Source organism: Chiloscyllium plagiosum, chromosome 17 (assembly GCF_004010195.1).
Source record: "Chiloscyllium plagiosum isolate BGI_BamShark_2017 chromosome 17, ASM401019v2, whole genome shotgun sequence".
NCBI classification, from domain to species: domain Eukaryota; kingdom Metazoa; phylum Chordata; class Chondrichthyes; order Orectolobiformes; family Hemiscylliidae; genus Chiloscyllium; species Chiloscyllium plagiosum.
This window is the reverse complement of record NC_057726.1, coordinates 34,624,788-34,648,444: the sequence shown is the minus strand read 5'-3', so window position 1 is coordinate 34,648,444 and position 23,657 is coordinate 34,624,788.

The following is a 23,657-nucleotide window of genomic DNA, read 5'->3' as shown; positions in this document are numbered from 1 at the left end:
CTAACTTCTATAAATTTGAAGTTATGCAAAACTCTGCATGTTGAGAACTAACTCGCACCAAATACCATTCATCTCTCGCCCGGTGCTGACCGACTTTCCTCTGTAATCTCCTCTTCCAAGATATCTGCAGTTTTAACTCTGGCTATTTGAGCATGCCCAAGTTTTATTACTCCATTAGTGGTGGCTGTGCATTTACCGAGGCACTTAGCTCTGGAATTCCCTTCCTAAATCTGTTGATTATATCTTGCTTTTCTCCTTTAAGAGGCTCATTAAAATATACCTGTTTCATCAATATTTTGATTATCTAACCTAATATCTTCCTATATGGCTCACCATTTCATTTTAGTTTCAAAATATACCTGTGTAGCAGAAGTTAGATCAGAATAAACAAATACTGCTATATGAATTTAATTATGTTTCAGTTTTAAATGTTCAATTATAATTGTGCAAGAGTATATGCTGTAGTATGGGCTTTATTTTCATCTTCTTATATCTCTCAAAATGGCAACCATAACAACACAAAACATGGAACTAAACCATGTTTATGATGCAAACAAGTAGGACAATGGACACAATTGCCACACTATGACATGGCACAGTTTGCAGTACCTTTGACCGAACTAAACAACTTGCATGCATTCTGAAAAAGCTCCACAGAGGCCAATATCCCACGACCAAGTCACAATTTATTCACACATGCATAGTACTTAGCACATAGCACACAAGCATATACACTGGGGCAGCATGGTGGCTCAGTGGTTGGCTCTGTAGACTCACAGCACCAGGGATCTGGGTTCAATTCCAGCCTCAGACAATTGTCTGTGTGGAGCTTGCACATTCTCCCCCCCACCCCATCTGCGTGGGTTTCCTTCATATCCCACGACCAAGTCACCATTTATTCACACATGCATAGTACTTAGCACATAGCACACAAGCATACACACTGGGGCAGCATGGTGGCTCAGTGGTTGGCTCTGTAGACTCTCAGCACCAGGGATCTGGGTTCAATTCCAGCCTCAGACAATTGTCTGTGTGGAGCTTGCACATTCTCCCCCCCACCCCATCTGCGTGGGTTTCCTTCAGGTGCTCCGGTTTCCTCCCACAATCCAAAAACGTGCAGTTTAGGTGGATGGTGCAGTAGTCAGGGGAAATATAGAGAAATAAGGGAATGGGTCTGGGTGGGTTACTCTTCGGAGGGTTGGTGTGGACTTGCTGGGCTGAAGTGCCTGTTTCCACACTGTAAGAATTCTAAGTACTTGACACTGATCCAGCTCTTCAGAGCCAACTCTCAGAGTGAACAGAATGTATGGCACTCCTATTTATGTCTGTCAGCCAGGGCTCACTGATTGGGGCTGTTAATCTGAGCCAATCAGGAAACTCATAGTCTATGAAGTCTACCTGGTTGACCTCATTACAATCATTACATCCCTCCCCCTACGAGTCTAGGGAGACAGCTTTGATTAAGAGCCATTTAGATTTGAAACGTTAGCTTGCTTTCTCTCCATGTTGCCTGACCCGGTGTGATCTCCAGCACTTTTAGTTTTTCAACCTGTTATTTTTCTTGTAGCCTCTCCTGGGACATTTTCACACCGGGTCTGGTTCCTCTGACTCAGCCTTGTATATGGACGGTATGTACCGGAACATAGCTCTTGCGCCTGGAGCATCACAGAAGAAATATATCCTTTTTTTCAGGCAATAAAGGCTTTGAGGCTGTGACATCCACCATGTTTATCTCAGACTCCCAGGTTTCGTTGACGCTAGGAAGAGGGGACAACCCACGGGTTCTGACAGCCATTCTGTCTGTTCTAAGGGACTGACTATATTTTGTTCCTGCCCCATTTGTAAGTTTACAGCTTTCATGTGATCTACAGGGCTGCCTCGTCTACCTAAACCTTGTATGTCACAGGACCTGATCTTGCGTTGACCATGCCCCTTACCCAAGCAAAGTCACGTCCGTGGTTTCAGCACGAACCTCTGCCTCTGGAGTAAGCTGTCGCTCTCGCTTGGAGGAGTCATGTGTCTGGCATTGTCATTCCTGATGCTGTTTTCCCCTCCACTCCAGGTCGAGAAAGATCAGGTTTAATTTGGTGCAGAGTCACCTCCCCATCAGTAACTCTGCTCGTCCTATAGTTGCACAAGGGGTGGTCTGATAATCAATTTGGAACTGGACTTGTTTGGTATCAAGTGAAGCTGTAGGTTATTTCTTTAAAGGTGCCTTCAAAGTTTGGACTGCTCTTTCTGCCAGACCAGTTGATGATAGATGGTCGGGAGCTGTCCTGAAATGCTGAATGCCACATTACTTTAGAAAATGCTCAAATTTTCTGCTGGTCAATCACGGCCCATTTTCTGTGACCAACACTTCCAGGAATCTGTACCTTGCAAAATAATTCTTGCAACTTTCCGATTGTTGTCCCCATGTTTGATAAATGAAGTCTATGGACATCCAACTACAATGACTAAGAACATTGGGGCCACTATAGACAATGTGTACCAGTGTCCAGGGTTTACCCAGCCATGCCAATGTATGTGGGGGAGTGGCTGGCAGTAATGGCTGACCCTGTTGGCAATCCAGACATTCCCCCACCAACAAATCTCCGTCTGCAGCCAATCCTGAGCATCAGACACAACATTTCACCAACATCTTCAAATTGGAAACCCCTGGTGGAGTTCAGCCAGCGTCTGGCGGCAACCTTTGCTTGGGATAATCACTGTTGCTCCTCATAATAAAATGCCATCCTCTATGGTGATCTGGTCTCTCCAGATCCTGAAAGATTTCAGTTCTGGTTTTGATGGCCCTTTTGTTTACCTCATCACCACCAGCCATTTTAGTTTTGACAGGTCCAGATCTTGACTGATATTGTCAGCAGTGACTGGTAGGGTGTCCAGAAGTTTAAATCTAGAATGGTGGCACCATCAGTGGTGTATTTGCCAGTAGGAGGCAGGTCAAGGCATCCACATTTACTACTTGGCCTCCAGGATGGTGTTCCAACTTGTAATTGTATGCACTTAGAGTGAAAGCCTACCAATGAATTTGACCTGAATCTATGGGAGGCACATCTTTGATCACTTTGAGCAGCCCCAGCTAGGGTTTGTGGTCTGTCATTTTTACAAATTTGTATTCGCAAAGGTATTGGTGAAACTTTCTCACACCAAAGATGACCACCAAACCTTCCTTCTCTATCTGGGCATATTTGCGCTCTGCACCAACCAAAGTCCAGGAAGCATATGTTATTGGGCATAGTTTATCTATGGCCGTTCCTCTCCATTCGGTCATCTGTGAGCCAACACTACTCTGATACCTTACATAGATGCACCACATGTCAGCACCAGATCTCACCTACAATCATAATGTGCCAATACTGTAGATGATGACAGCTGCTTTTTCACTTTCCTAAAGGCTACTTCTTGGCTACATGAACATTTCCAAGGCTGACCTTTTTTCAATGGTGGATGCAAGGGTGCCAAATGGAGATCAAATTATGTATGAACTTTCCATAATAATTCACCAATCCAAGGAAAGACCTAAACACTGGTACAGACATAGGAGCCAAGACATCTTCAACCATCCTCACTTTATCTTCCAACTGGCGTAACTCAGTCGTGTCAACTCTGCAGCTTAAGTGGGTCTCATGGGGTACCCGGAACACATATTTTCTCCTTCAATGGCACATACCCACCTGGGAGAAAAATCAAATGACTTTGACCAAGTTTTCTAAGTGCTCCTTATTTGTTTTTCCTGTTATTAGTAAGCCATCCAGATAAATGGCAGGCTGGGGTGGACCTTGTAAAATGATCTTCATTGTCTACTGAAAATGGCACAGGCTGGTAATACCCCAAATGGCAATTTCATATATTGGCACGAATCCTTATAGGTATTAATTGTAGCATACTCCTGGGAATCCTCATCTAACCATTACAGGTACGCATGGCTCATGTCCAGCTTCATGAAGGACAGTGGCACAACCCCTACCCCAAATTTGTATGCTTAATCTGTAAGGGTTTCCCCAGTATAGATCTCAGTCTAGCTGAGGTCTCACCCAAACTTGGAGACCAGGTTGAAAGTCCCTATCAGGGAACTCATATTCTGACATCCACCTGGCTGACCTCATTACAATCTCTATACATTCTTTAGCCATAATCACTGTTAATAGTATGGCGACACAATATGCAGAGCTAGCACACTGGCTGACATGACTGACATTGTGAAAACAGGTGGTATGGGTGACAGATGCTGCGTAGTCTTAACACCAGGGATAATTGTCTGTTGGTACAACAAGTAAAGTTAGTGGAAGCGAATCACAGCACAGCTGGCACAGCTTACACTTGCAGCACAAATGACATATCTAACATAGCAGGTCAGAAGAGCAGACATTATCAACAGAAAAAATATGTTGTACAAATCTGGAAATAATTTATCTCAAGTTGTTGAAAAATTAGTGCAAGGTGCTAAAACCCAGAAGCGCGTACTGTAATGTTGTTTCCAAACTCTACATCCAGTTTTCTCTGGCAACTGCGATCTTCGATCATCACAACTAAAATCTAATGCTGAACATAAATGCAGCTGAAAGTCAGGCTTCAAACCTTCATGTTTCTGATTTCATTTGGAGTAGGTACAAGATCAGCAGAAGAATTATGAAGAAGCATGCAAGGAGTATCTCAATATGACACCATTTTCCTGCTTACCTGTCTATTATGATACATGTAAGAGAATTATTCTGTTTTCAATGGAAATTCTAGTCACCATGGTACAGGTTTGCTCACAAAAAACAAGCATCTCTGTAACTCTGTCCATACAAGCTCAGATTGACCTAAACAAAGGGAGTTGGAGTTCACACTGACAGCTTTCACAAAATGAACTGAAATCATCTGAGGAAAATTAATGGCTCTTTGACGTGAAATCTTCTCCTTGATGTCTTTGTCCAAAGCCAAATATTATGGTTTGTGTGTTCCAGTTCATTCAAGGAAACTGCATTGCTGTGGGAACATACATTTTTACATGCATTTCTACTCAGGAGCAATGAACAATGTTAGTAGAATTTCCAACTTCCCCATCAGATGGGCTGATCAGTAATCTCCCCATCCATTCTTACCACCTGCCATGTGTTGGAAAGATTTGCATTTTAATAAGCCACTTGTTTGGTCATGTTATGAATACATCTTCCTTGTCCATCAAGGCCTAGGGGGAATTGAACCCAGGTCATGAACACTTCCCTCTGCACCACAAAACCTCCCCCTGTACTGCAGTAGACCATAAATATATTTTTTCTTTGTTCATTCTCAATATTCTGAACCTTCAAGAGATCATGCCCTACAGGTACAGACCATTTATAATCTTACAACCAAGCTTTGTCCTCAACCTGCTAATCCTAATGTTATCGTTCCTGAACCAGGCTCAAGTCTCTTGGTTACTTTCACAATTTGTGGATCATTTTTTATTGCGTCTCCTGTTTGACTGATCCAGAATATATCCATCTTATTAGTCAGTCAGTAATGAAGAGAGAATGAAAAAGAACATAAAAATGCATGAATTTTCTTAAAATATATGGGTGCTGCACAGTTTTATCTTCCAGCTAATGATAAAAGCAAGTAAATGAATAATAACTGCAGAGCGATAATATGTAAATAACAATAATAATGGCACAGATAGGGAATGCACTTCCTAGGCCAAGAGTTTTTGAGCATCAATAAATTTGTGATCTGAAGTAAAGCACATGAAAGATACAACAGGATAAACTTTAATAGGGAAGGGCATGAACATTTTCTGACATATAAAGATTTGACTAAATAAAGCCAGAAAATTCCATTAACTGTGTTCAACCAAAATTTCCAGCTTTGCAGAAGCAAGCAAAAAAAACAATTTATCAGCTTGGATTACATTAGTGCTTTATCCCGACAAAGGTAGGACTGTGTTGTGGTGTCAGACACCTAGTTTGCTGGCTGGACAGATCAGCAGTGGATCCATGCTGTCTCTTCACTGTAAGGCCCGTCAAACCACAAACCAATCTGGAAACTGTGGAAGGACTTTGTCTAGGAGTCAAGACCCTGCTTCAGCAAAACTTGCCTCTTGGCTGGCATCTCTTGCACACAGCAGAGCAAGAAAGAGGCTATCACTGTTCCCAGAGAGCTAATTCCTGGTATCACAGCAGAGTCAGGCCGCAGGTAAATAATGTGTGATGTTGGGGTTTCACAGGGTGGGGAAGAGCTGGGCAGGAGGATCACAAGTTGGAGAAGGAAGTAGCTCTAATCAGGCATCCTCCCATTCCTGTTGTTGAGTTACTCAATTAAGCCCTGACTGTTTTTAATCAAAGCAGCTCTTCTCCTATCCCAAAGGCCTGGCAAAGTTTCACCTGCAGTGAAGGCTGTATGGTGACGTGGAGCTGGGTTAATCTTAGTAGCAACAGAACGAGGTCCTTTATTGGTCATTAGTTAACCATTCATGGGCCTCAATTAGTGAGTTGAAAACTGTGACCATGGCCTTTCTGCCTAGAGCTTGTTTATGAAGAAGATAGGAAAGCAATTAGATTCAGGAATGCCACCACCCCATTAATTAAATGCCCTTCCATCCTCCAAACACATCACCAGTGAGAGAAGAAAATTACAGCCATAGCAGCTTTTACTCTTTTCTTTCTATATCTGAAATGATACTCAGATTATAGAAAATGATCTCATTCTGTGAAGGTGAATGTAATTTAAAATGCATTCAGTCAATCATACCACAGATTCAGAATAATGGCTTAAAAGTTTTGTGCCATTTACTCCAAGTGCTCCTGGGCTTTCTGAAGGGGAAATGTTGTGACCCACATCTTTGAACCTGAATATCAGAAACTAGAATTAAACACCCACACATTGCAGCTTGGCTAATGCCAGAGATAATTCAGGTGAACATTTAAAAAGATGTGATCACACAGACATTGGCAGCTGTTGGCTATGACTTACATCTGCATGTAAAGCTACTGTTCTTCATCTTTCTTTAAGTCAACTTTCTTTCAGTTAATCAATTTTTTTTTTAACCAATGGTCAGCAATACTGATGAGAAAAGAACACTCATTTTAAATGGCACAACATTATCCTTTTTTTATTTCACATTCAAATGTGCCAAGAAGTGTCATGCTAAAAAGGTTAAGTGACTTCCTTTAAGTAATGCTGGGAGAAATTTGTTGCAAGTGCTACAATCATTCGTACCGAAGATGCTCAGATGGAAAATTTCCCCTTCAACTATTATGAATAATTTTTGCCAAGCATTGATGTTTTCATGACATGACACAGAAAAACCCACCAATGGTGGCATAGCATCCTGAATGCAGCTAGAGCAGCTGGTCGGTCAGTAGGATTGCTCAGCATTTCTAATCTTTAAAGTGCAAGTTGGGTATTTCATTTGTGTTTCAGTGTCTAGTCTTCACATTCCTCTTCATTTTTCTGAGAACGAGATGGCAAATTTTCGTAGCGAGTTCATAATTAGTCTAAAGGTAACAAACAATTACAGGATGGCAGGTCGTTTGGGCAAAGTGTACATCTCGTGGTATGTGCAAAGTGATGGACATACCATGTGTCTCAGAAAAACACATCTGTGAGAAGTGTCATCAGCTGCTCAAGCTTGAGCTCTGGGTTTCAAAACTTGAGCAGTAGCTAGAATCACTGTTGTGCAGTCATGAGGCAGGAGATGACAATGATAACATACAGGTTAGAATTGAACCATCAGAGAAGGAATGGGTGACTACCTGGCTTTCTAAGAAAACCACGCAGTTAAGACAGGAGCCCGCAGTTAAGACAGGAGCCCCTTGATTCTATCATGTTTGCTATGCAGTTTTTTTCCATTTGGAAACCCATGAGGGTGATGGTTCCTCTGGCTCGTGTAAAGCCCATGGCACCACAGTTAACTCAACTACACCAGGGGATGGGGAATCCATAATCAGAGGATCAGAGAGGAGTATCTGCAGCATAAAACATAATTTCAGGATGGTGCAATGCATCCCTACTGCCAGGGTCAGGGAACTGGGGCAGTTATAGGAAATCATTCTGCTGGGGTCGGGGAGGATCAGCCAGAAGTCTTGGCCCACATTGGTGCTGACAACATAAATAGGAAGAGGGATAAGGTCCTGAGGCAGATTTCAGGGAGTTAGGAAAGAAATTAAAAAGCTGATCTCAAGACCGGACTGCTCCCACTTGCAAGTATTCGTGAGCATAAGAACAGGAAGATTAGTCAACAGAATCCATGGCTGGAGTAGGAAGGAGAGGATCTGATTTCTGAGGCATTAGGACCTTTCCAGGGCAGATAGAACCTATACAAGTCAAATGGGTAGAATCTTAATGGGATTGGGACTGATATAATCAAAGGAGATTTACCAGTACTTTTGGGGTGGGTTTATACTAGCTTGTCAGGGGCATGGAAACCTAAGGGTTAACCCAAATAAGAAGGAAGTAAAGGTGGTGTCAGGTAATCAAAAAGATGCTAAGGAAACTAGAAGGCAGGAGAAACAAAGTTGAGAATCAAGTATGTTTTAAAAGCAAAAACATGAAGATAAGGGCACTCAACCTGAATGCTAGCTATTATTCAAGCTAGGAGATTTGCCACCTCCAATTCCTGTTGACTTCAATTTTATTTTGGCTCTTTGCTGTGATACTCTGTCCAATTCTGCCTTGTCATCAAGTGTAGTCACTATCACTTCTCTTCTGGAATTCAGTTTTTTTTTCATGTTTAGTCCAAGGCTACAATGAGGTCAGAAGGCAAGTGCTCATGGAGTCTGAACATTACTGAGAAAATGTTTGCTGCACAAAGTGTCATTTGAAAGCACTGTCGATAACATCTTCCATCATTTCGACTGATGTTTGAGTAGACTGGTGGTTGCTAATCAGCTATTTGATCATGTTCATGCTGTTCAACCTCATGGTTCTTAGAGTTGTTTTATGAAGAACATTAATAACTGTACAAAATCAAGAAGAAAAAAACTGCAATAACTCAATTCATCTTTGTAGAACAGTTCACTTGCTGAATTAAACTGTGCTTGTTTACTTATCTTGGAATTTCCACAAAACGTATTTCCAGTTGCTGATACTAGGGAGGTGAGAGTTTCCAGTGAAATTATTTTAAATGGTCATGTTGTGAAGCTTAAAAGAGTTATGGCCATTGAGTACCCATCTTCAGACTCCAAGTAGAGTGAACTCAGTAGACTCAGCATTGTCTACAATGGACACAATTTATGCACAAAGGAGATCATTCAGGCCCTTTAGTCTGTAACTTGCTCATGGAACCAATGACACACATCTTGGACTCTATCTGAGCATTTCAGCAGATCTGCACAAGAATAGAATGTCAGAGTTGGGTGATTAGAACATAAAAGCATAAGGTTTGGCAGCAAAGCTAAGCCATTCAATAAAACCATGGCTGATCTGACTGTGTTGGTGGGAGGGGGTGGTAACATGTTTTAATTAGTAGAAACATATGTTGATCTTTCATAGCTATTTTATTGTGATTAGAATTTACTTATTTATAATAATTAGTAATGTCAAATCCAGGAAACTGGTGAGTTATTTTGTTAGTTTGATTTCAACAGACAGGCAAATCAGGGAGTTTGTGTGCCTTGATTAGTTCATCAACTCTTGTAGCAACTCAGAAATAGTGGGGCTTGAGAATCAATGTACTTTCCTAAGTGGGTTCTTACACGTTCCTTTCATCAAAATGATATCTGCTCATTATTCAGCACCATTCTCCTCTCCTTAGTTGCTGAAGTAGCGTGTGTCCATATGCAGCAAGACCCAGCTGAGACGTGGTAAGTAACATTGATGGCACACAACTGTCAGGCAGTCCCCATCTCTGACAAGAGGTCATCTGACCTTTTGGCATTCAATAACATTTCCGTTGTTCGGTTCCTCAATATTATTCTGTGTGTTACTATTGGCCAGAAACTGAACTGGACCAGTACAACAGTAGTGGGAAGACAACAGGCCAGCAGTGAGGAATCCATTCCAATGTAGCTCTTCTCCTGTCTCCTCATGCCTGGCCATTACAAGTCGGGAGTGTGATAGAACATTCTCCACTTGCTTAATGAGTTCAGATCCAAAAATACCATCCAGGTAATGCAGAATGCTTGTTGGCACTGTATCCTCCATGATCAACATTCATTCCCCCTAGACTTGGCACACAAAGGGAGCAGTCTGTAGCATCTCCAAGACGTACTGCTGCAACTCACCCAGGCTCCTTTAGCAGCACCTTCCAAATCCATAAGCACTACCACCTCTGAAGGACAAAGGCAAATCTTGCATGGGGATGTCACCAGCTGCAAGTTCCCCAACAAGTCACACGCCATCCTTATTTGGATCATACTACCACTCTTTCACTACTGTCAATTTAATGTCCTCCAACTCCATTCATAATGACACTGTGATTGTCCTTAAACCCACAGATTAGAACATTTTGAAAAGGTAACACCACCATCTTTAGGGATGAGCAATAAATTCTGGCTCAAATAGGGGTACCTGCATTTAATGAGAACTGCATCATAGGCTGAAGGGCGATCTTATGGAGGTTAATAAAACCAATCAAAAAGACTAAGATTAATTCACATTTATAACTAGAGTGCTAGAATATAAAGGTGGGAGAAGTAAATAAAGGGCGACAGGATACTGGCCTCTGTGCAGTTAGTTCAATGCAGTTCTCCAAAATAAATGTATAAAGGTGGGGGAATACTTTGCTACAGCTATACCAAATCTAATGAGGTCACATCTGGAGAATTGTACTGTCTGCAGTTCTAGGCATCGTATCTTTGAAAGTCTACATTGAACTTTGAAGGACAATATTGTAGATTCACCAGGACTCCAAGTATTATAGTATGAGATGAGGTTACATAAATTGGGTTTGTATTTCTTGGAATAAAGAATGTTAACAATATGTAAGAGGGTCCTCCTTTAATGTTAGTTAAAGGTGAATTGCTTTTGACTTTCTTTAGCAGTTGCAAACTCATTGAAAGTATTGACCACTGAGCTAATAGTTTTTTTTGTCAGAAGAGAATAATGCTGGACTTTTGCAAATGTGAGCTGTGGCATTGAATGGTTTGAGAGCAAAAGCCATGCTCTCAGCTACAGGAGGCTACACTTGTTGTTCCTTTTGGGCTTTGGCATGATGTGAAGATGTATCAATGGCAGCAGAGAGCTGAAGCTGTTCACAGAGAGAAGAGAAACAAGACTCTGAACAGGAAGGGAGGCTGGGGTATACATGTAGGTTATTCAGAGGGCAGTTCTCCACCTCCAACCAGTTGCAGTGTCAGTCATGGTCATGTTTCACCAAGGAGACGTTTATACAACAGTGCCACCTTCTTGATTCAGACTTGTAGCCATAGGGCAAGGTGGGGACAATTCTGTCAGTGACCATTAATGTTAGTGAGATCTTCAGTTTCTTCACCAGTAATTATTCCAGGCTGCAGCAGTGAGGCTGTTTCGAAGTTTCCTGTGCATTGATTGACTAGGAGGGTCCCTAAGGGAGAGGGGACATCAATTTCTTCCCTTATTTCTTCTGGTGCAAACTGGAAATGTAAACTATTTATATCAGACATCTTATCCACCCTAAATGAGCACTTTTTCCATTGCACCTGACCTATCAATCTTCACCCCATCCATTACTTTGACCAGTTCTGCTTCCAACACTATTTTGTCAGCTCCATTTCCCTAGTCAACACCAGTACAAAGTACTTATTGTGTATTCTAACACTGCCCTGCACTTCTCTTTCTATGACACATGATAATGAGGTCCTCGCACAAATCCCTGCATCTATATGAATTGTAGCGAGTAGTACACAACCTGCCACTTTCTCCTTGTTGTCAGGCATGATCAAACTTCTAGGCTATGATCCTTTGAAATTCATGAATGGTGCTTTTTCCTCAATTTTTGATATTCTTTGCTGGGTTTGAACAACAATTACCTGCTCAGTGAGGATTTGTTATAGTTTTATTTGTATATTTGAGCTAATCAGATTCTAGGTCTGACATAGATATAAATATGCATCCAGACAGTAGAATTTCTGAAGTGTGCTAAACAAAAATCCCACTCAGCATATCTCTAATAATAATGTTTTTTTTTAATTCTGTTTATATTTTCTGATTGGTCAATATTTTGATTTGGCAAGCAGAGTCTGATACACACATTTTGGTTACAAAAGAGACCAATGACACCAGACCCAGGCAGACTGGCACAAGGCAGCCACTGAGGTCAGTGGCTTCTCCTTGGTCTGGTGGAATGACCAGTAGAGCCATAACATGATCAACAATGCCAGGTTAAGTGTTGTGCCCTTCTCTCTGCGACCTCACTCTAACTCTGATATTGCATCCACCTCCCACCAAGGCTCATGGTCTACCACTCTCACTGTTGGCTGTAACATCTTCCCTCACCTTCTCTCATCCACCCCAGCCTCCCATACTAGTTATGCCTGCATGGCCTATGTGTTGCCTCCTCACTCCCTGTGAACACCTAACCACCTGTTGCCTGCCTACACTAGCCATGACAGCCACTTTCACCTCACTAAATGCATCCCACTCTCTTGTTGAAGGAGAGACAGCCCATAACAGGACAGACCAGCCGAAATAGATGGAGGGGCATCCACCATTAGGCTCCTCAACCCACACAGCGAGAGAATTCTGGCCCTTGCAGGAAAAGACCAAGACTGCCCCTACAAAAATGCCAAAACATCAATATTTCACCAACCAAGTAAGTACCACTCTTTCTTCCACTGCAATGCTCACAGTTAACATGCTGTTAGTGCTATCCATTGCACACCTGGTCTAGCCACTGGCCATGGCACATTCTCTATCTTCTGTGTTGCAGGTACCTTAAGCCAGCTCCACAAAACCACTTTCTCTGAGGTCTACAGGCTTCAGAGGAAGTCTCATTAAAGCCGCTTCCTGCAGTCCCCACTGGCTGAGATACAGGCATCTCAAAGGGAACATTACCATTAAAAAGTGTGGGCCACATCTAGTGAGCAGCTCACTGTAACAGCTCCACAACTGGCTAAGGATGAATGCCTCAGGCTGCAGGCTGCATTCCTTTTAATTCTTTCTTTCTTCTGTGCAGGCCTCCACGGTTTGAGGGTGTCAGTGATTTCAGAAGTCAATGTGTGGCACACCGATTAGCTTGCATGAACCCTCACAGTAGTGGCTGCACAACTTAAGGAGAATATTGCTCATTGGCACCCAAAGGACTCCCAGAGACTCAGTCATCTACTCAGGCCCAGGACGGAAATGGCCCTGTGGTTCTGACAATCAGACAATCCCTGAACACTTTAGCCCAATCCCTACAGACCGGCCACTTTGGAGTCACGGGACCGACTGTAGCCCACTCCAGGACTGCAGGACGCCATCTTTCTGCTGATGTTGCATCAAGTGATGCTTGACCATGGCAAATCTCCTGCACTGACGTCAGAGACTGCTATGACTTACCCAAACCCCCTCAATGATGTATAGATCCATGGACTTCAATGAAGATTAAGAGACATGACTGTTTGCTTAGTGCACATGCAGTGTGCTTTGTTAATTAAGATGCTGACACATGGTGTACATGAGTTTGACAGAGTTAACTGCAGCTCAGCAAGTTGTTCGCCCCCTTGACTGAGGACTTTTGAACAGCAAGGCAAGCGCCTAGTTGTCCAACTGCACTAATTAGCACAACAAGGTAAGGCGAGACAGGGCTGATGTGGCATGCAGGTGGGTACAACATAAGTGAGCTCTAAGAGAGCAAGCGAACAGCCCTGAGATGCAGCCTGGTTCAATCTGTGATTTCGGTCCTGCCCCTGCACGCAAGGCTCCCTGCTCCAGCCATTCAATACTAGTTGCCAGAGCACTCTGGGGTAAGGGGTGTATCTGGGTGGATCGTCCTCTCAAGTACTGTTTGGTCCAACGCAAGCAGTAAGTTAAAGTTTTCAGGTACCCACTCTGAACTTCTGCTTTGTTTGCTGCATCTGGAAAGATAGGAATCTGATTGTGTTTAACAAGGTGTTTAACAAACAATAATACCCCTTATTTGACAATTTGCCCCTAGCTAGTGAGAAACCCACCACATCTTTCAGCAAAAGCATAAAAGATGGAGTGAGATGATGATGATGATGATGTCATGATCAGCCTCACTGGATTTCTCATCCTATCTTACGAGAAACCTCACCATAGCCCACATCACTCACACCCCTGTAACATTCCATCCATGGAGTATTACAGGGGTGTGAGTGCACAATGTGTTATACGCTGAAACACCCTGTGTCTATTGAAGGACTTAAAATCTAAATGCATCCAATCTAAATTTAATTGCTATTTTGTCAGATCATTTTTAATACTCAAATGTGATTGCCAGGTGCAAAGGTGGGAACTGCTGATGGAGAGTACCCTCAATATCAAGATTATCTTGGATCTAGAAGTGTGTTGTCTGTAATTTGACTGTACGGGATATGTATAGCATATTTATATATCTAAAATTAGATATGTATAGCATATTTATTCTTATGAATAGCTTTAAATTTAAAACATAAGCATGCAAATAAGTTAAAATCATTGTACATACACAAGCGGATCATTCAGATAGTATTTTTCAATAACTGTGTAACTGAAATAATGTAAGTGATATGCTGAGCAGGATCTGAACAACTGTATTAAATGACTATAGAGTACAGTACCATGCCCATACCAGCTGGCTCCATGACAAGCCAATTAATTACTTATTTAAATTTGTGTCGATTACAATTTGTAAGCAGGTAATCAATTATAATTAATCAGCACTGTCCAAGAAAGTAATGATTTTGAAAATACTTTTGTTATGGGTGCACAAATACTCATTTGCATGTATGTATTCCATGTAAATTATGTACAAAAACTTTTAATTATACATGCGTTTTACACAGAGCTCTGCAAACATTTATAATATTTTCTCTAATCTATAGTGCTTTCTTTGTGGGAATTTAGATCTGAAACAACATCCCTGCATATCAGAGTACACCACATGCAGTCTCTCTCTCTCCCCAGTGCTTACGATCTCTAGATATTTAAAATAAACCCAGGTAAATTACAAAGTGGTCAGGAAGTCCAAGGGATCACAACTCTTTGTTTAAATTTAGTGGTATCAACCATCAACTTCTCTAAGGATCTTCACACAGGTCCCCTATGCCTGACACCTACACTAGATTTCTATTGCAATTGTAATGCTGTTATGAAGCGGAAGCCACAAAAATTACAGCATAAACACACCTTGAGCTCAGAACTGTCTGACAACATTGATCAAAAAGTGTAAGTGTTTGATAACATTGGTACAGCAACCTACTCAAAGAAAAAAAATCCATCTTTCCACACAAAAAGGACTGTGTGAGTACATCAGTCTCGATAAATTAGCAACTGATTTCCTGCGGTTTTCACTCATTTTATTGCATCAATAAATAACATTATTAAACTTTTTAAAGTTTTTTCAGTCCTGTAGGTCCTTCTGATAATTTATAATCTGACAGGATGTAACTAAGAAATGAGTAAGACATTAAAATTTCAGAGCAAATTGTTTCACTTCAAATAGATTTAGTAGTGTTCCTATAACCTTTATTACAGAGATATTGGGGTCACTACAGTATATGAATAAAGAGGTTTTAATGCAATTGTCTAGCAACATACATGAGGCTGTACCTGCATTATATGTACAGTTTTAATCTCTTTACCTAAGGAAGGAGATACTAACCTTAGTCTGCGATGAAGATTTATTTGAATGATTCATATTCTAATAATAATGTGAACAATGACATCGCCACAGGTTTTGTTAACAAATATCCATTGAAACAGACTTTTTTACTCTCAGATGTAAGCAGATTTTTTTCCCAAAAAATTTAAAGGATAGGGGATATAAATAACATGGTAGCTGGACTATTCTACACAGTACTTCAGAAGATTTGCACCCCCACCATAAAGTTGGAGAATTCACACTGCAGGCCAAGGCGTTTCTTGGTGGGATTGGGGAGAATCAAGTCTGTTTATCACTGAGTTTAAGTTGCCAAGCCCATTCAAAATTCACACTTGTGTACTTTACACTCATTCCCTTTTCTCGTTCAATAAAAATGAAACTTGCTAGAAATGGGGGCAGGACTTACATATCAGGTTCGGTATTAGAATTAACGTTCATGCATTGATACTCATAATGCACTGTATGGATAAATATATGTGCAATACAGCATACCTTGCTTTCTGCTCCAGTCAATACATTGTGAAAATTCAGCTCTGTATGTTGGAAAATATGCACCATTTATCATAACTTATTTAATTTTGCTTGAATTTTAGATCAAGAAGACCCTATTAACATCTCCAGTGTAAATTTCTATCCAAAATTTTAAAGGAAGATGCAAGAAACAAGTTTCAACATTTACATTAAGCATTCATTTCAAAAAGATTTGCTTGCTTAATGTTTAACATTGCAGTATTATGCTATCTCTATGGATTCACTGTTCACATTTCTGCAGTAAATCATTGATATTCCCTTGCTAACTCTACAGGGGTAAATTAAACTAAAAGTAGAAAGGGCTGGAGAAACTCCACAGGTCTAACAGCATCTATGGAGAAAGAAACAGAGTTAACATTTTAAGTCCAGTGATCAAATCAGAGACATCCTGCCTGGTTTAAAATTTAAACAAAACCTATCAGTTAACTGTCATCCATCATCAATCGGTGCATTCTCCATGGTAAAACCTCTACCCATAAGGGTCCACTTTTCAATCAAGTAGCATTCTTCTCTCATAAACAGTATAGATGTTGGTTTTCCCTCAAGTTAGTATTCTTGTGAATTATCCTCATGAGTGAAATGAAAAATTACAATTTATTTTAACATTCCTCAAATTCTGCACTACAAAATGACTATTTAATGAGCTTAAACACTGCTGTGATCCCAGAAAAAAAGTGAATTAGTAGTCGGGCAATACTCATCTGAGCACTATTGACAGTCAAGGCATAATGTTCTTTAGATGCAAACAAACAAGCTCCAAACAAACGAGATGATGAGATGATCTCCTTTGATACTATTGGTCAGCTGTGCAGGATTATCGCTCCATGATTTGCTCTCTGATACAGCAGCTTAGAGAGACAGAGAGGTTAGTGGTACAGTCCCAGTCATGATGTTTGCATAGACTTTAATGATGGGGGGAGGGGGGGGCACTTCTATTGCCTGAAACTGATTTAAATATTTTGGTGATTTTTTTTGTTATATATATGTGGATCTATAACTAACATGGAATCTATATCTATGATTATCTTAAGGATCTGAACTAAAACCAAGTCTTAATATTGAAACAGATTGATAAAATAATTCAAGAGAAACAACTAATTTGCATAAAAATGTTCTTATCTGTGTAAGCAATTTCAGCTCCACATTCTATCTCAGCCAGTACCCTTGATTCTTACAGGGCTGCTACTGCCCTACTTGCTGAAGCTACATTAAGCAAATGTTTTCCCATACACTCTAACTACTGTCAGCCATATTCTGTAGAGCTTGTCATGGCAGTCGTCAGCCATTTTGTGATTTCAGTCATGAGCAGCCCTAACAAGGAGCAATCAGAATTGTACACAGTATTCTAAAAATGTCTCACGTCCTGTAAAGCTGCAACATGATGAGACAACTCCTATACTCAGTGTTTTGACCAATGAAGGCAAGCATGCAAATGCCTTCTTCACCATCCTGTCCATTTGCAACTCCACTTTCCAGGAACTGCACCCGTTGGTCTCTTCATTCAGCAACACTCCCCACAGCCTCACCATTAACTGTAAAAGTCTTTCCCTGGTCTGCCTTACCAAAATGCAAACCTCACATTTATCTAAATTAAACTCCACTTGCCATTCCTTTTCCGTAGCAAAGACAGCTAAACCCTTAATGTCCTTTTGGCTGTCATCCAAAGTCTCCAAAGTGTTAATGGCAAGCTGGAGACCAGTTTAGCAATGTTAATTTTGCAATGACAGCACTATGATATTTTATCAACAAACAATTACTGAAATTAGAAGCACTATTTTCTCTCATTCCAGAGACACAGGAAGACGAGATTATTATGTATGAGAGATTTAGGAATTTAAATAACTGTCAACTTTCCTCAACAGGTTAAGTTATCCCTTAGTCTATAATCTAAGGCACTGAGACAAGAGGTTCTATGTTGCACAATTCAGTACTGCCAGCATCCTATTTTTTGAAGTGTGCGTGCACACATGCTATGGATCAGAGATTACTCAAGGGATTGTAAAGCTTAACAAACGTGTGGCAATCAAGTCATCATATTTGCCACAGGATAAAATATACATACAATATCAATCAAATCTATAGTCTTTTCAAAATAGGTTTGCAGTTTAAACTGTTTACAATTAAGTCTGAAGCACTCACTGCCAGAGCCAGAGAACAGTTTAAAATGTTTTCAAATTCAACTGTTGTGCAAATCAAGTCTGCATTCTGAAAGGGTGGGGGCAATCTATTAACACTATGCTCCACTTTATTTAAAGAAAACAAATTTCCTCATCTCTATATTTATTGGAAGTAATATATTAGGAGACTCAAGGAAAAAGAACTATGAAATCTCAAAATATTAGCTTCGGCATGTTGATTTTTGACTTGCTTGTATTGTGTTGCCTGCTATTTACAAATACAGCATCCATACGTCAAATAGACCTTAGGCTCTTGGTCAACCTCCTACAATTTCTTCTTTTATCCCGATAACATGCTACTACCACTTTCAATGGTTCAAGATCAATTAAGATGAAGTCTGAACACATTTGAAAGTTGATGCATCATCCTGACCTGCCAAATTTCTACATTTCAAATCTTATTGGCAGCTTCACATTGTTACTCATTGCTCATGTAGATCAAGTTTCATGAAAAATGTCAAATACATTTCTTTTATTAGCAACCTCTGTGTTACTGCACTCCCCAAGAAACCTTTGAGAGAATTCGGATCACTGCCGTTCTAAAGGCTGACACTACCTTCAAAGCACTTTAAAGAACACTGCTGTAGATTTAAATAGATTATCTTTCCAGGGCAGAGATGGAACGAGAACAGAGACAGTAATGGACGTTACCATTTTTTGTTTTATTGAGTAGGAGGTGTTTAGTCTCCAGATCACAAGAAACCTAACAAGTGAAGTATGATGTGATAAACAGTTGTAGTCTAACAAATATCTAATAACAATGTAGTTGGTTCTTCTTTGATCAATTAAAGGTGATGACAGTCTACCAAGTGACAGCTAAACATCTCCCATCTTGCAACTTTAACACAACTCAGTATTGTGCGGCTCTAACAATGAACAGCATCAATTAGCCTCATGCCTGTAACATTTGTTAACTTCTCAGTTCTTTTTCTATCTGATTGTTTCACCAACTGTGGCAATTAAATTGGATAACACTGCAACAGACATGTAAGATTTTCAATACTACAAAACTGAGCTCTTGTACATCATGCTGACTCTGTTTACCAAAAATATACAATACTCAAATCCCCAAAGAGCTGAAATAAATTGAAGTGGAAAATGTCTGAACTCTGACCACCACAGTTATATAAGTAGCAAATATGCCACCGGTTAAACATTCAACTGGCTCATTTAACCAAATCCTAATCTGTATATTTATTTAATACATAGATTGGCAGGTACCCCCAGGTACATTTCACCTTTCTAATTATGTAAATTTACTTTTTCTGGTTAATTGAAATCCACAACAGATGTGATTAGCATATCTGCATTTATACACTGTTGTGGTCCCAGAACAACAGTGTGTCAGTAGTCGTGCATCATTTCACTGAGCATTTCTCACAGTCAAGGCAACATTTCCCTTGATCCACAAGTGCCAAGCATAAGACCATACATTTGGCTTCTAAAGCCTCCCCAGCTAACCTACAAGACCATGAGGCTTTATCAAACCTCTTCAGCTGTAAACCTTACCAACAGCTTTCTGCTGTTCAACATTATCCTCCTGTTGCATTACCAATCTGCAACTATGCTCACCATGTTGTATGAGCAGTCTGTTGTGTTGCTCACTATAAAGCTGATATGCTGCCACCATCCTCTTTCAGGGTAGGGATCTACAGAACCTGCATGGTCTATTGTGGTAGAAGAAAACTACTTGCCTGACTAATGAAAAGAGGCTAATGTCTTAAATGAGATATGGTTTTTGCACGATAGCAACTAGGTACACATTATGCTGACATGATCGACCTGGTTATGGAGATTGTGAGAAAAACCCAGAAGATGGGTCTTACTCCTTTGAGATCCTAAGCTGTTCCCTACCAACCCCACATGTCATTATCACAGTAGTGTTTCAAGTACTTCTCAAATCCTTGCACCCTAATACAACACCTTCTACTTGCTGGGTGGCTTACCACATGTCCCAGCATCTAAACACATGAATACCAACCTGAGTTAAAAAGAAACTGTGTTTCAAACAAACTAAAGATACTAAGGGATTTGATCCATCATTATAATATCTTTAACATGCAATAAATAACTAGTGAAGAGACTTTTTAAACTCCTATCACATGAATCTATTAGAAATTTCTAATATGTCACATTAACATCAGTGTGACACTATTTCTCTTCTTGCTCGATTTCAATTAAAATACAAAATAAAAATACATTTTAATTTTACTTGCATTGATCATAAATTCAATCCATTGGAAAACTCCAGGTGATAGTCATTTAGTTGTTAGGTGGCTTAAATGATTAGTAGTTCAAAATGTGCTGATCACATTTCTCATTTTTCTTCACATTCTATTAGCTCTTTCATTTTAGCAAGAACATCTGAACCATGGCAATGTCCACAATCAAACATCACTACATTTCTATGAATATGAACAAGGCATGAGTCAAGCAATTGCAGCACCTTTGCTGCTCTCAATGGAACCTGACATTGTGGATTTTTGCTTTGAGGTCTACGAACAGGGTGGTTATGCTGAAGCTGTCTAAAACCTCGGCTGGAGTATTTTATACAGTTCTGGGTACCACACTTCAAGAAGGATATGAATACATCTGAGACTGTCAAGAAGAGGTTCGAGAGAATTATTCCAGGAATGAGACTTCAGTTCAAAAAGTAGATTGAAAAGCTAGGACTGTTTCTTTAGAGAGAAGAAAGCTAAGAGGTGATTTGATGGATATTTTCAAAATCCTAAGACGTTGGCACAGAGTAGATAATGGAGAGATTGTTCCATTTATAAAAGATCAAGAATGAGTGGGCACTTTTAAAAAATAATTTGCAAAAAATATCAAACACGACATGAGAAAGACCTTTTGACACAATTCTGGAATAGACTATTGGTAATGTGGTGGAGGAACGTTGATTTAGATTTAGATTACTTACAGTGTGGAAACAGGCCCTTCAGCCCAACAAGTCCACACCCACCCTCCGAAGCGCAACCCACCCAGTCCCTTACATTTACCCCTTCACCTAACACTACGGGCAATTTAGCATAGCCAGTTCACCTAACCTGCACATTTTTGGACTGTGGGAGGAAACCAGAGCACCCAGTGGAAACCCACAAAGACACAGAGAGAATGTGCAAACTCCACACAGACAGGTGTCTGAGGAGGGAATTGAACCCGGGTCTCTGGCGCTGGCGCTGTGAGGCAGCAGTGCTAACCATTGTGCCATCGTGCCACCCTAGTGCCACCATGCTGTTGAATTGAGGCAATCTAGAAGATATTAGATGAGTATTTAAATAAAAAACATATGTAGTGTTATGGGAAAAAGGCAGAAGAATGCCATTAAGTCACGATGTACATTCAGAGAGCTGATGCAGACAGAATGAGCTAGATGACTATTTCCACGACATAACAATTCCACTATTCTGAGTCATGATGCTGAGCTTTGTGGATTTGGATATTGTGGACATGGTGTCTCTCACACACACACACAGCAACATGAGTAATCGTCCTTATAATATTGATGGATGATTAGAACTCATCTGAAACACATTTCGATCAGCTTATCACTACCTATGAAATCAGGTAGCATGGGCTCCATTCAGCTCTGCATTTTGCTTCTTCTCTTCCCATCTCCTCACCCTCTTCCGGTGATCTGTGGCACTCCACAACTTCACCCATTTCAAAGCCCATGTATTTTATCAGGCCATATTGTGAAGAACACAGCAGACCATCACAATATTTCAGATCCTTACAGGAGTATATTGGAGAATGCCACTTGTCCAATCACCAGAACTGCACCTTCAAAAACCCGGTGCCAGTTTAATCTGGCCTTGTGACCATCTGACTGAGAGCACTCTGACCATGATGAGCCCCTGAACTGGTATCAGAGACTGCCCTTGACTCACTGTGCCAGGGCCCCCTGACTCATGGTGTCTTTATGGACATCAGTGAAGGTTAATCTCCTAAGACATGGCGGTTTGCTTGCTGTACAGACAGTGTGTTTGCTATGAAAGCTGCTGGCACATGGTGCAGATGTGAGATTGATGTAGCAATGAGTCATATAGAAAGATTGCTACTCCCTTGACACAGGATTGCTAATCAGCAGGACAAGCTGCCCAGCTTTCTGTGTGCACTGAGAGGCGAGGCGAGGTGAGGTAAGACAGGGATGCTGTACACATGCAGGGAGGTGGTAGTTGAGTGAAAGCAAAGAGAATAAGTGAGCAGCCCTGAGAATCAGACTGCCCCAGTGTGTATGTCCCTGAGCACACAGTATCCTTGCAGCAGCATTTCAATGCTAGTTGCCAGTGCGCCTCAAGGTGCAGCAGTTAAATGTAAAAGCATCCTACAAGTGGATCATAGGAGTACCATGAGATGCTGGTACTTGTTGGATGCCAGTATCCACGGATGAGGGGTGCTTGCAGCTGGTGCCTAGGAGAGTGCCCTGACATGTTGGTGCTAGGCGTCCAACTCTCTGACTTCCATGTCAGAAATTGTCATCCACCAGTTTCTTCACAGTGTGGTAGAATAGGAAACTGTATGTTAATGAGGCAAGATTCGGTTTTAATGAAGCTGCTAACAAGGAATAAATCCCATTAATAGGCATCAAGCCACTGCCTAGTGAGAATCCTGTCTGGACACACAGACTTTATTCAAAAACACAGCTAGTTGTTCCTGACATCGAAAAAGGCCTCACAGGACCTCTCATGTGAATCTCACAGACTTTGTGCAATAGCCCATGTCACTCAGGTCCCATAAGATTGTTCCCATTATGTTCACAAGCCACATGAACACTTAGGGAGTGGAACTCTGTCCTATTAATGAGTCTGGCTGGCAGCTTGATACCCACATGAATATAATAGTTGACACTGTGCACCAGCGATAGAAATGAATCCCAACTACCCTGTGTGCCAGCACTAATGCTGTCCTAAACGGGGCATTAGTGACCTGCCTTATGCGATGCCGTGTTTCCACTTGAGAGGTGGAAACAAACCCTGATGCCAACCCTTGGAGCAAACCAGAGGTGACGGAGTTCAATGTCACCATGACTTTCATATCACTGTGAGCTTAGCTCTTTAGCACCTTCTTTAATGAAATGACAAATGTTATAAACCATCTTTCTAGAGAGGCAGAGTCTGCTGTCGCACTGATTTTCTGACAGTTTCAGCTTCAAGTTTTCCAACACTATACTTGATGTGGAGGGTTTGATTGACTGCCCACACCTTATTCCTTTGGTTTGCCCTCGATGCCCAAGGGTCTGCATCTGCTGCTTATGATGG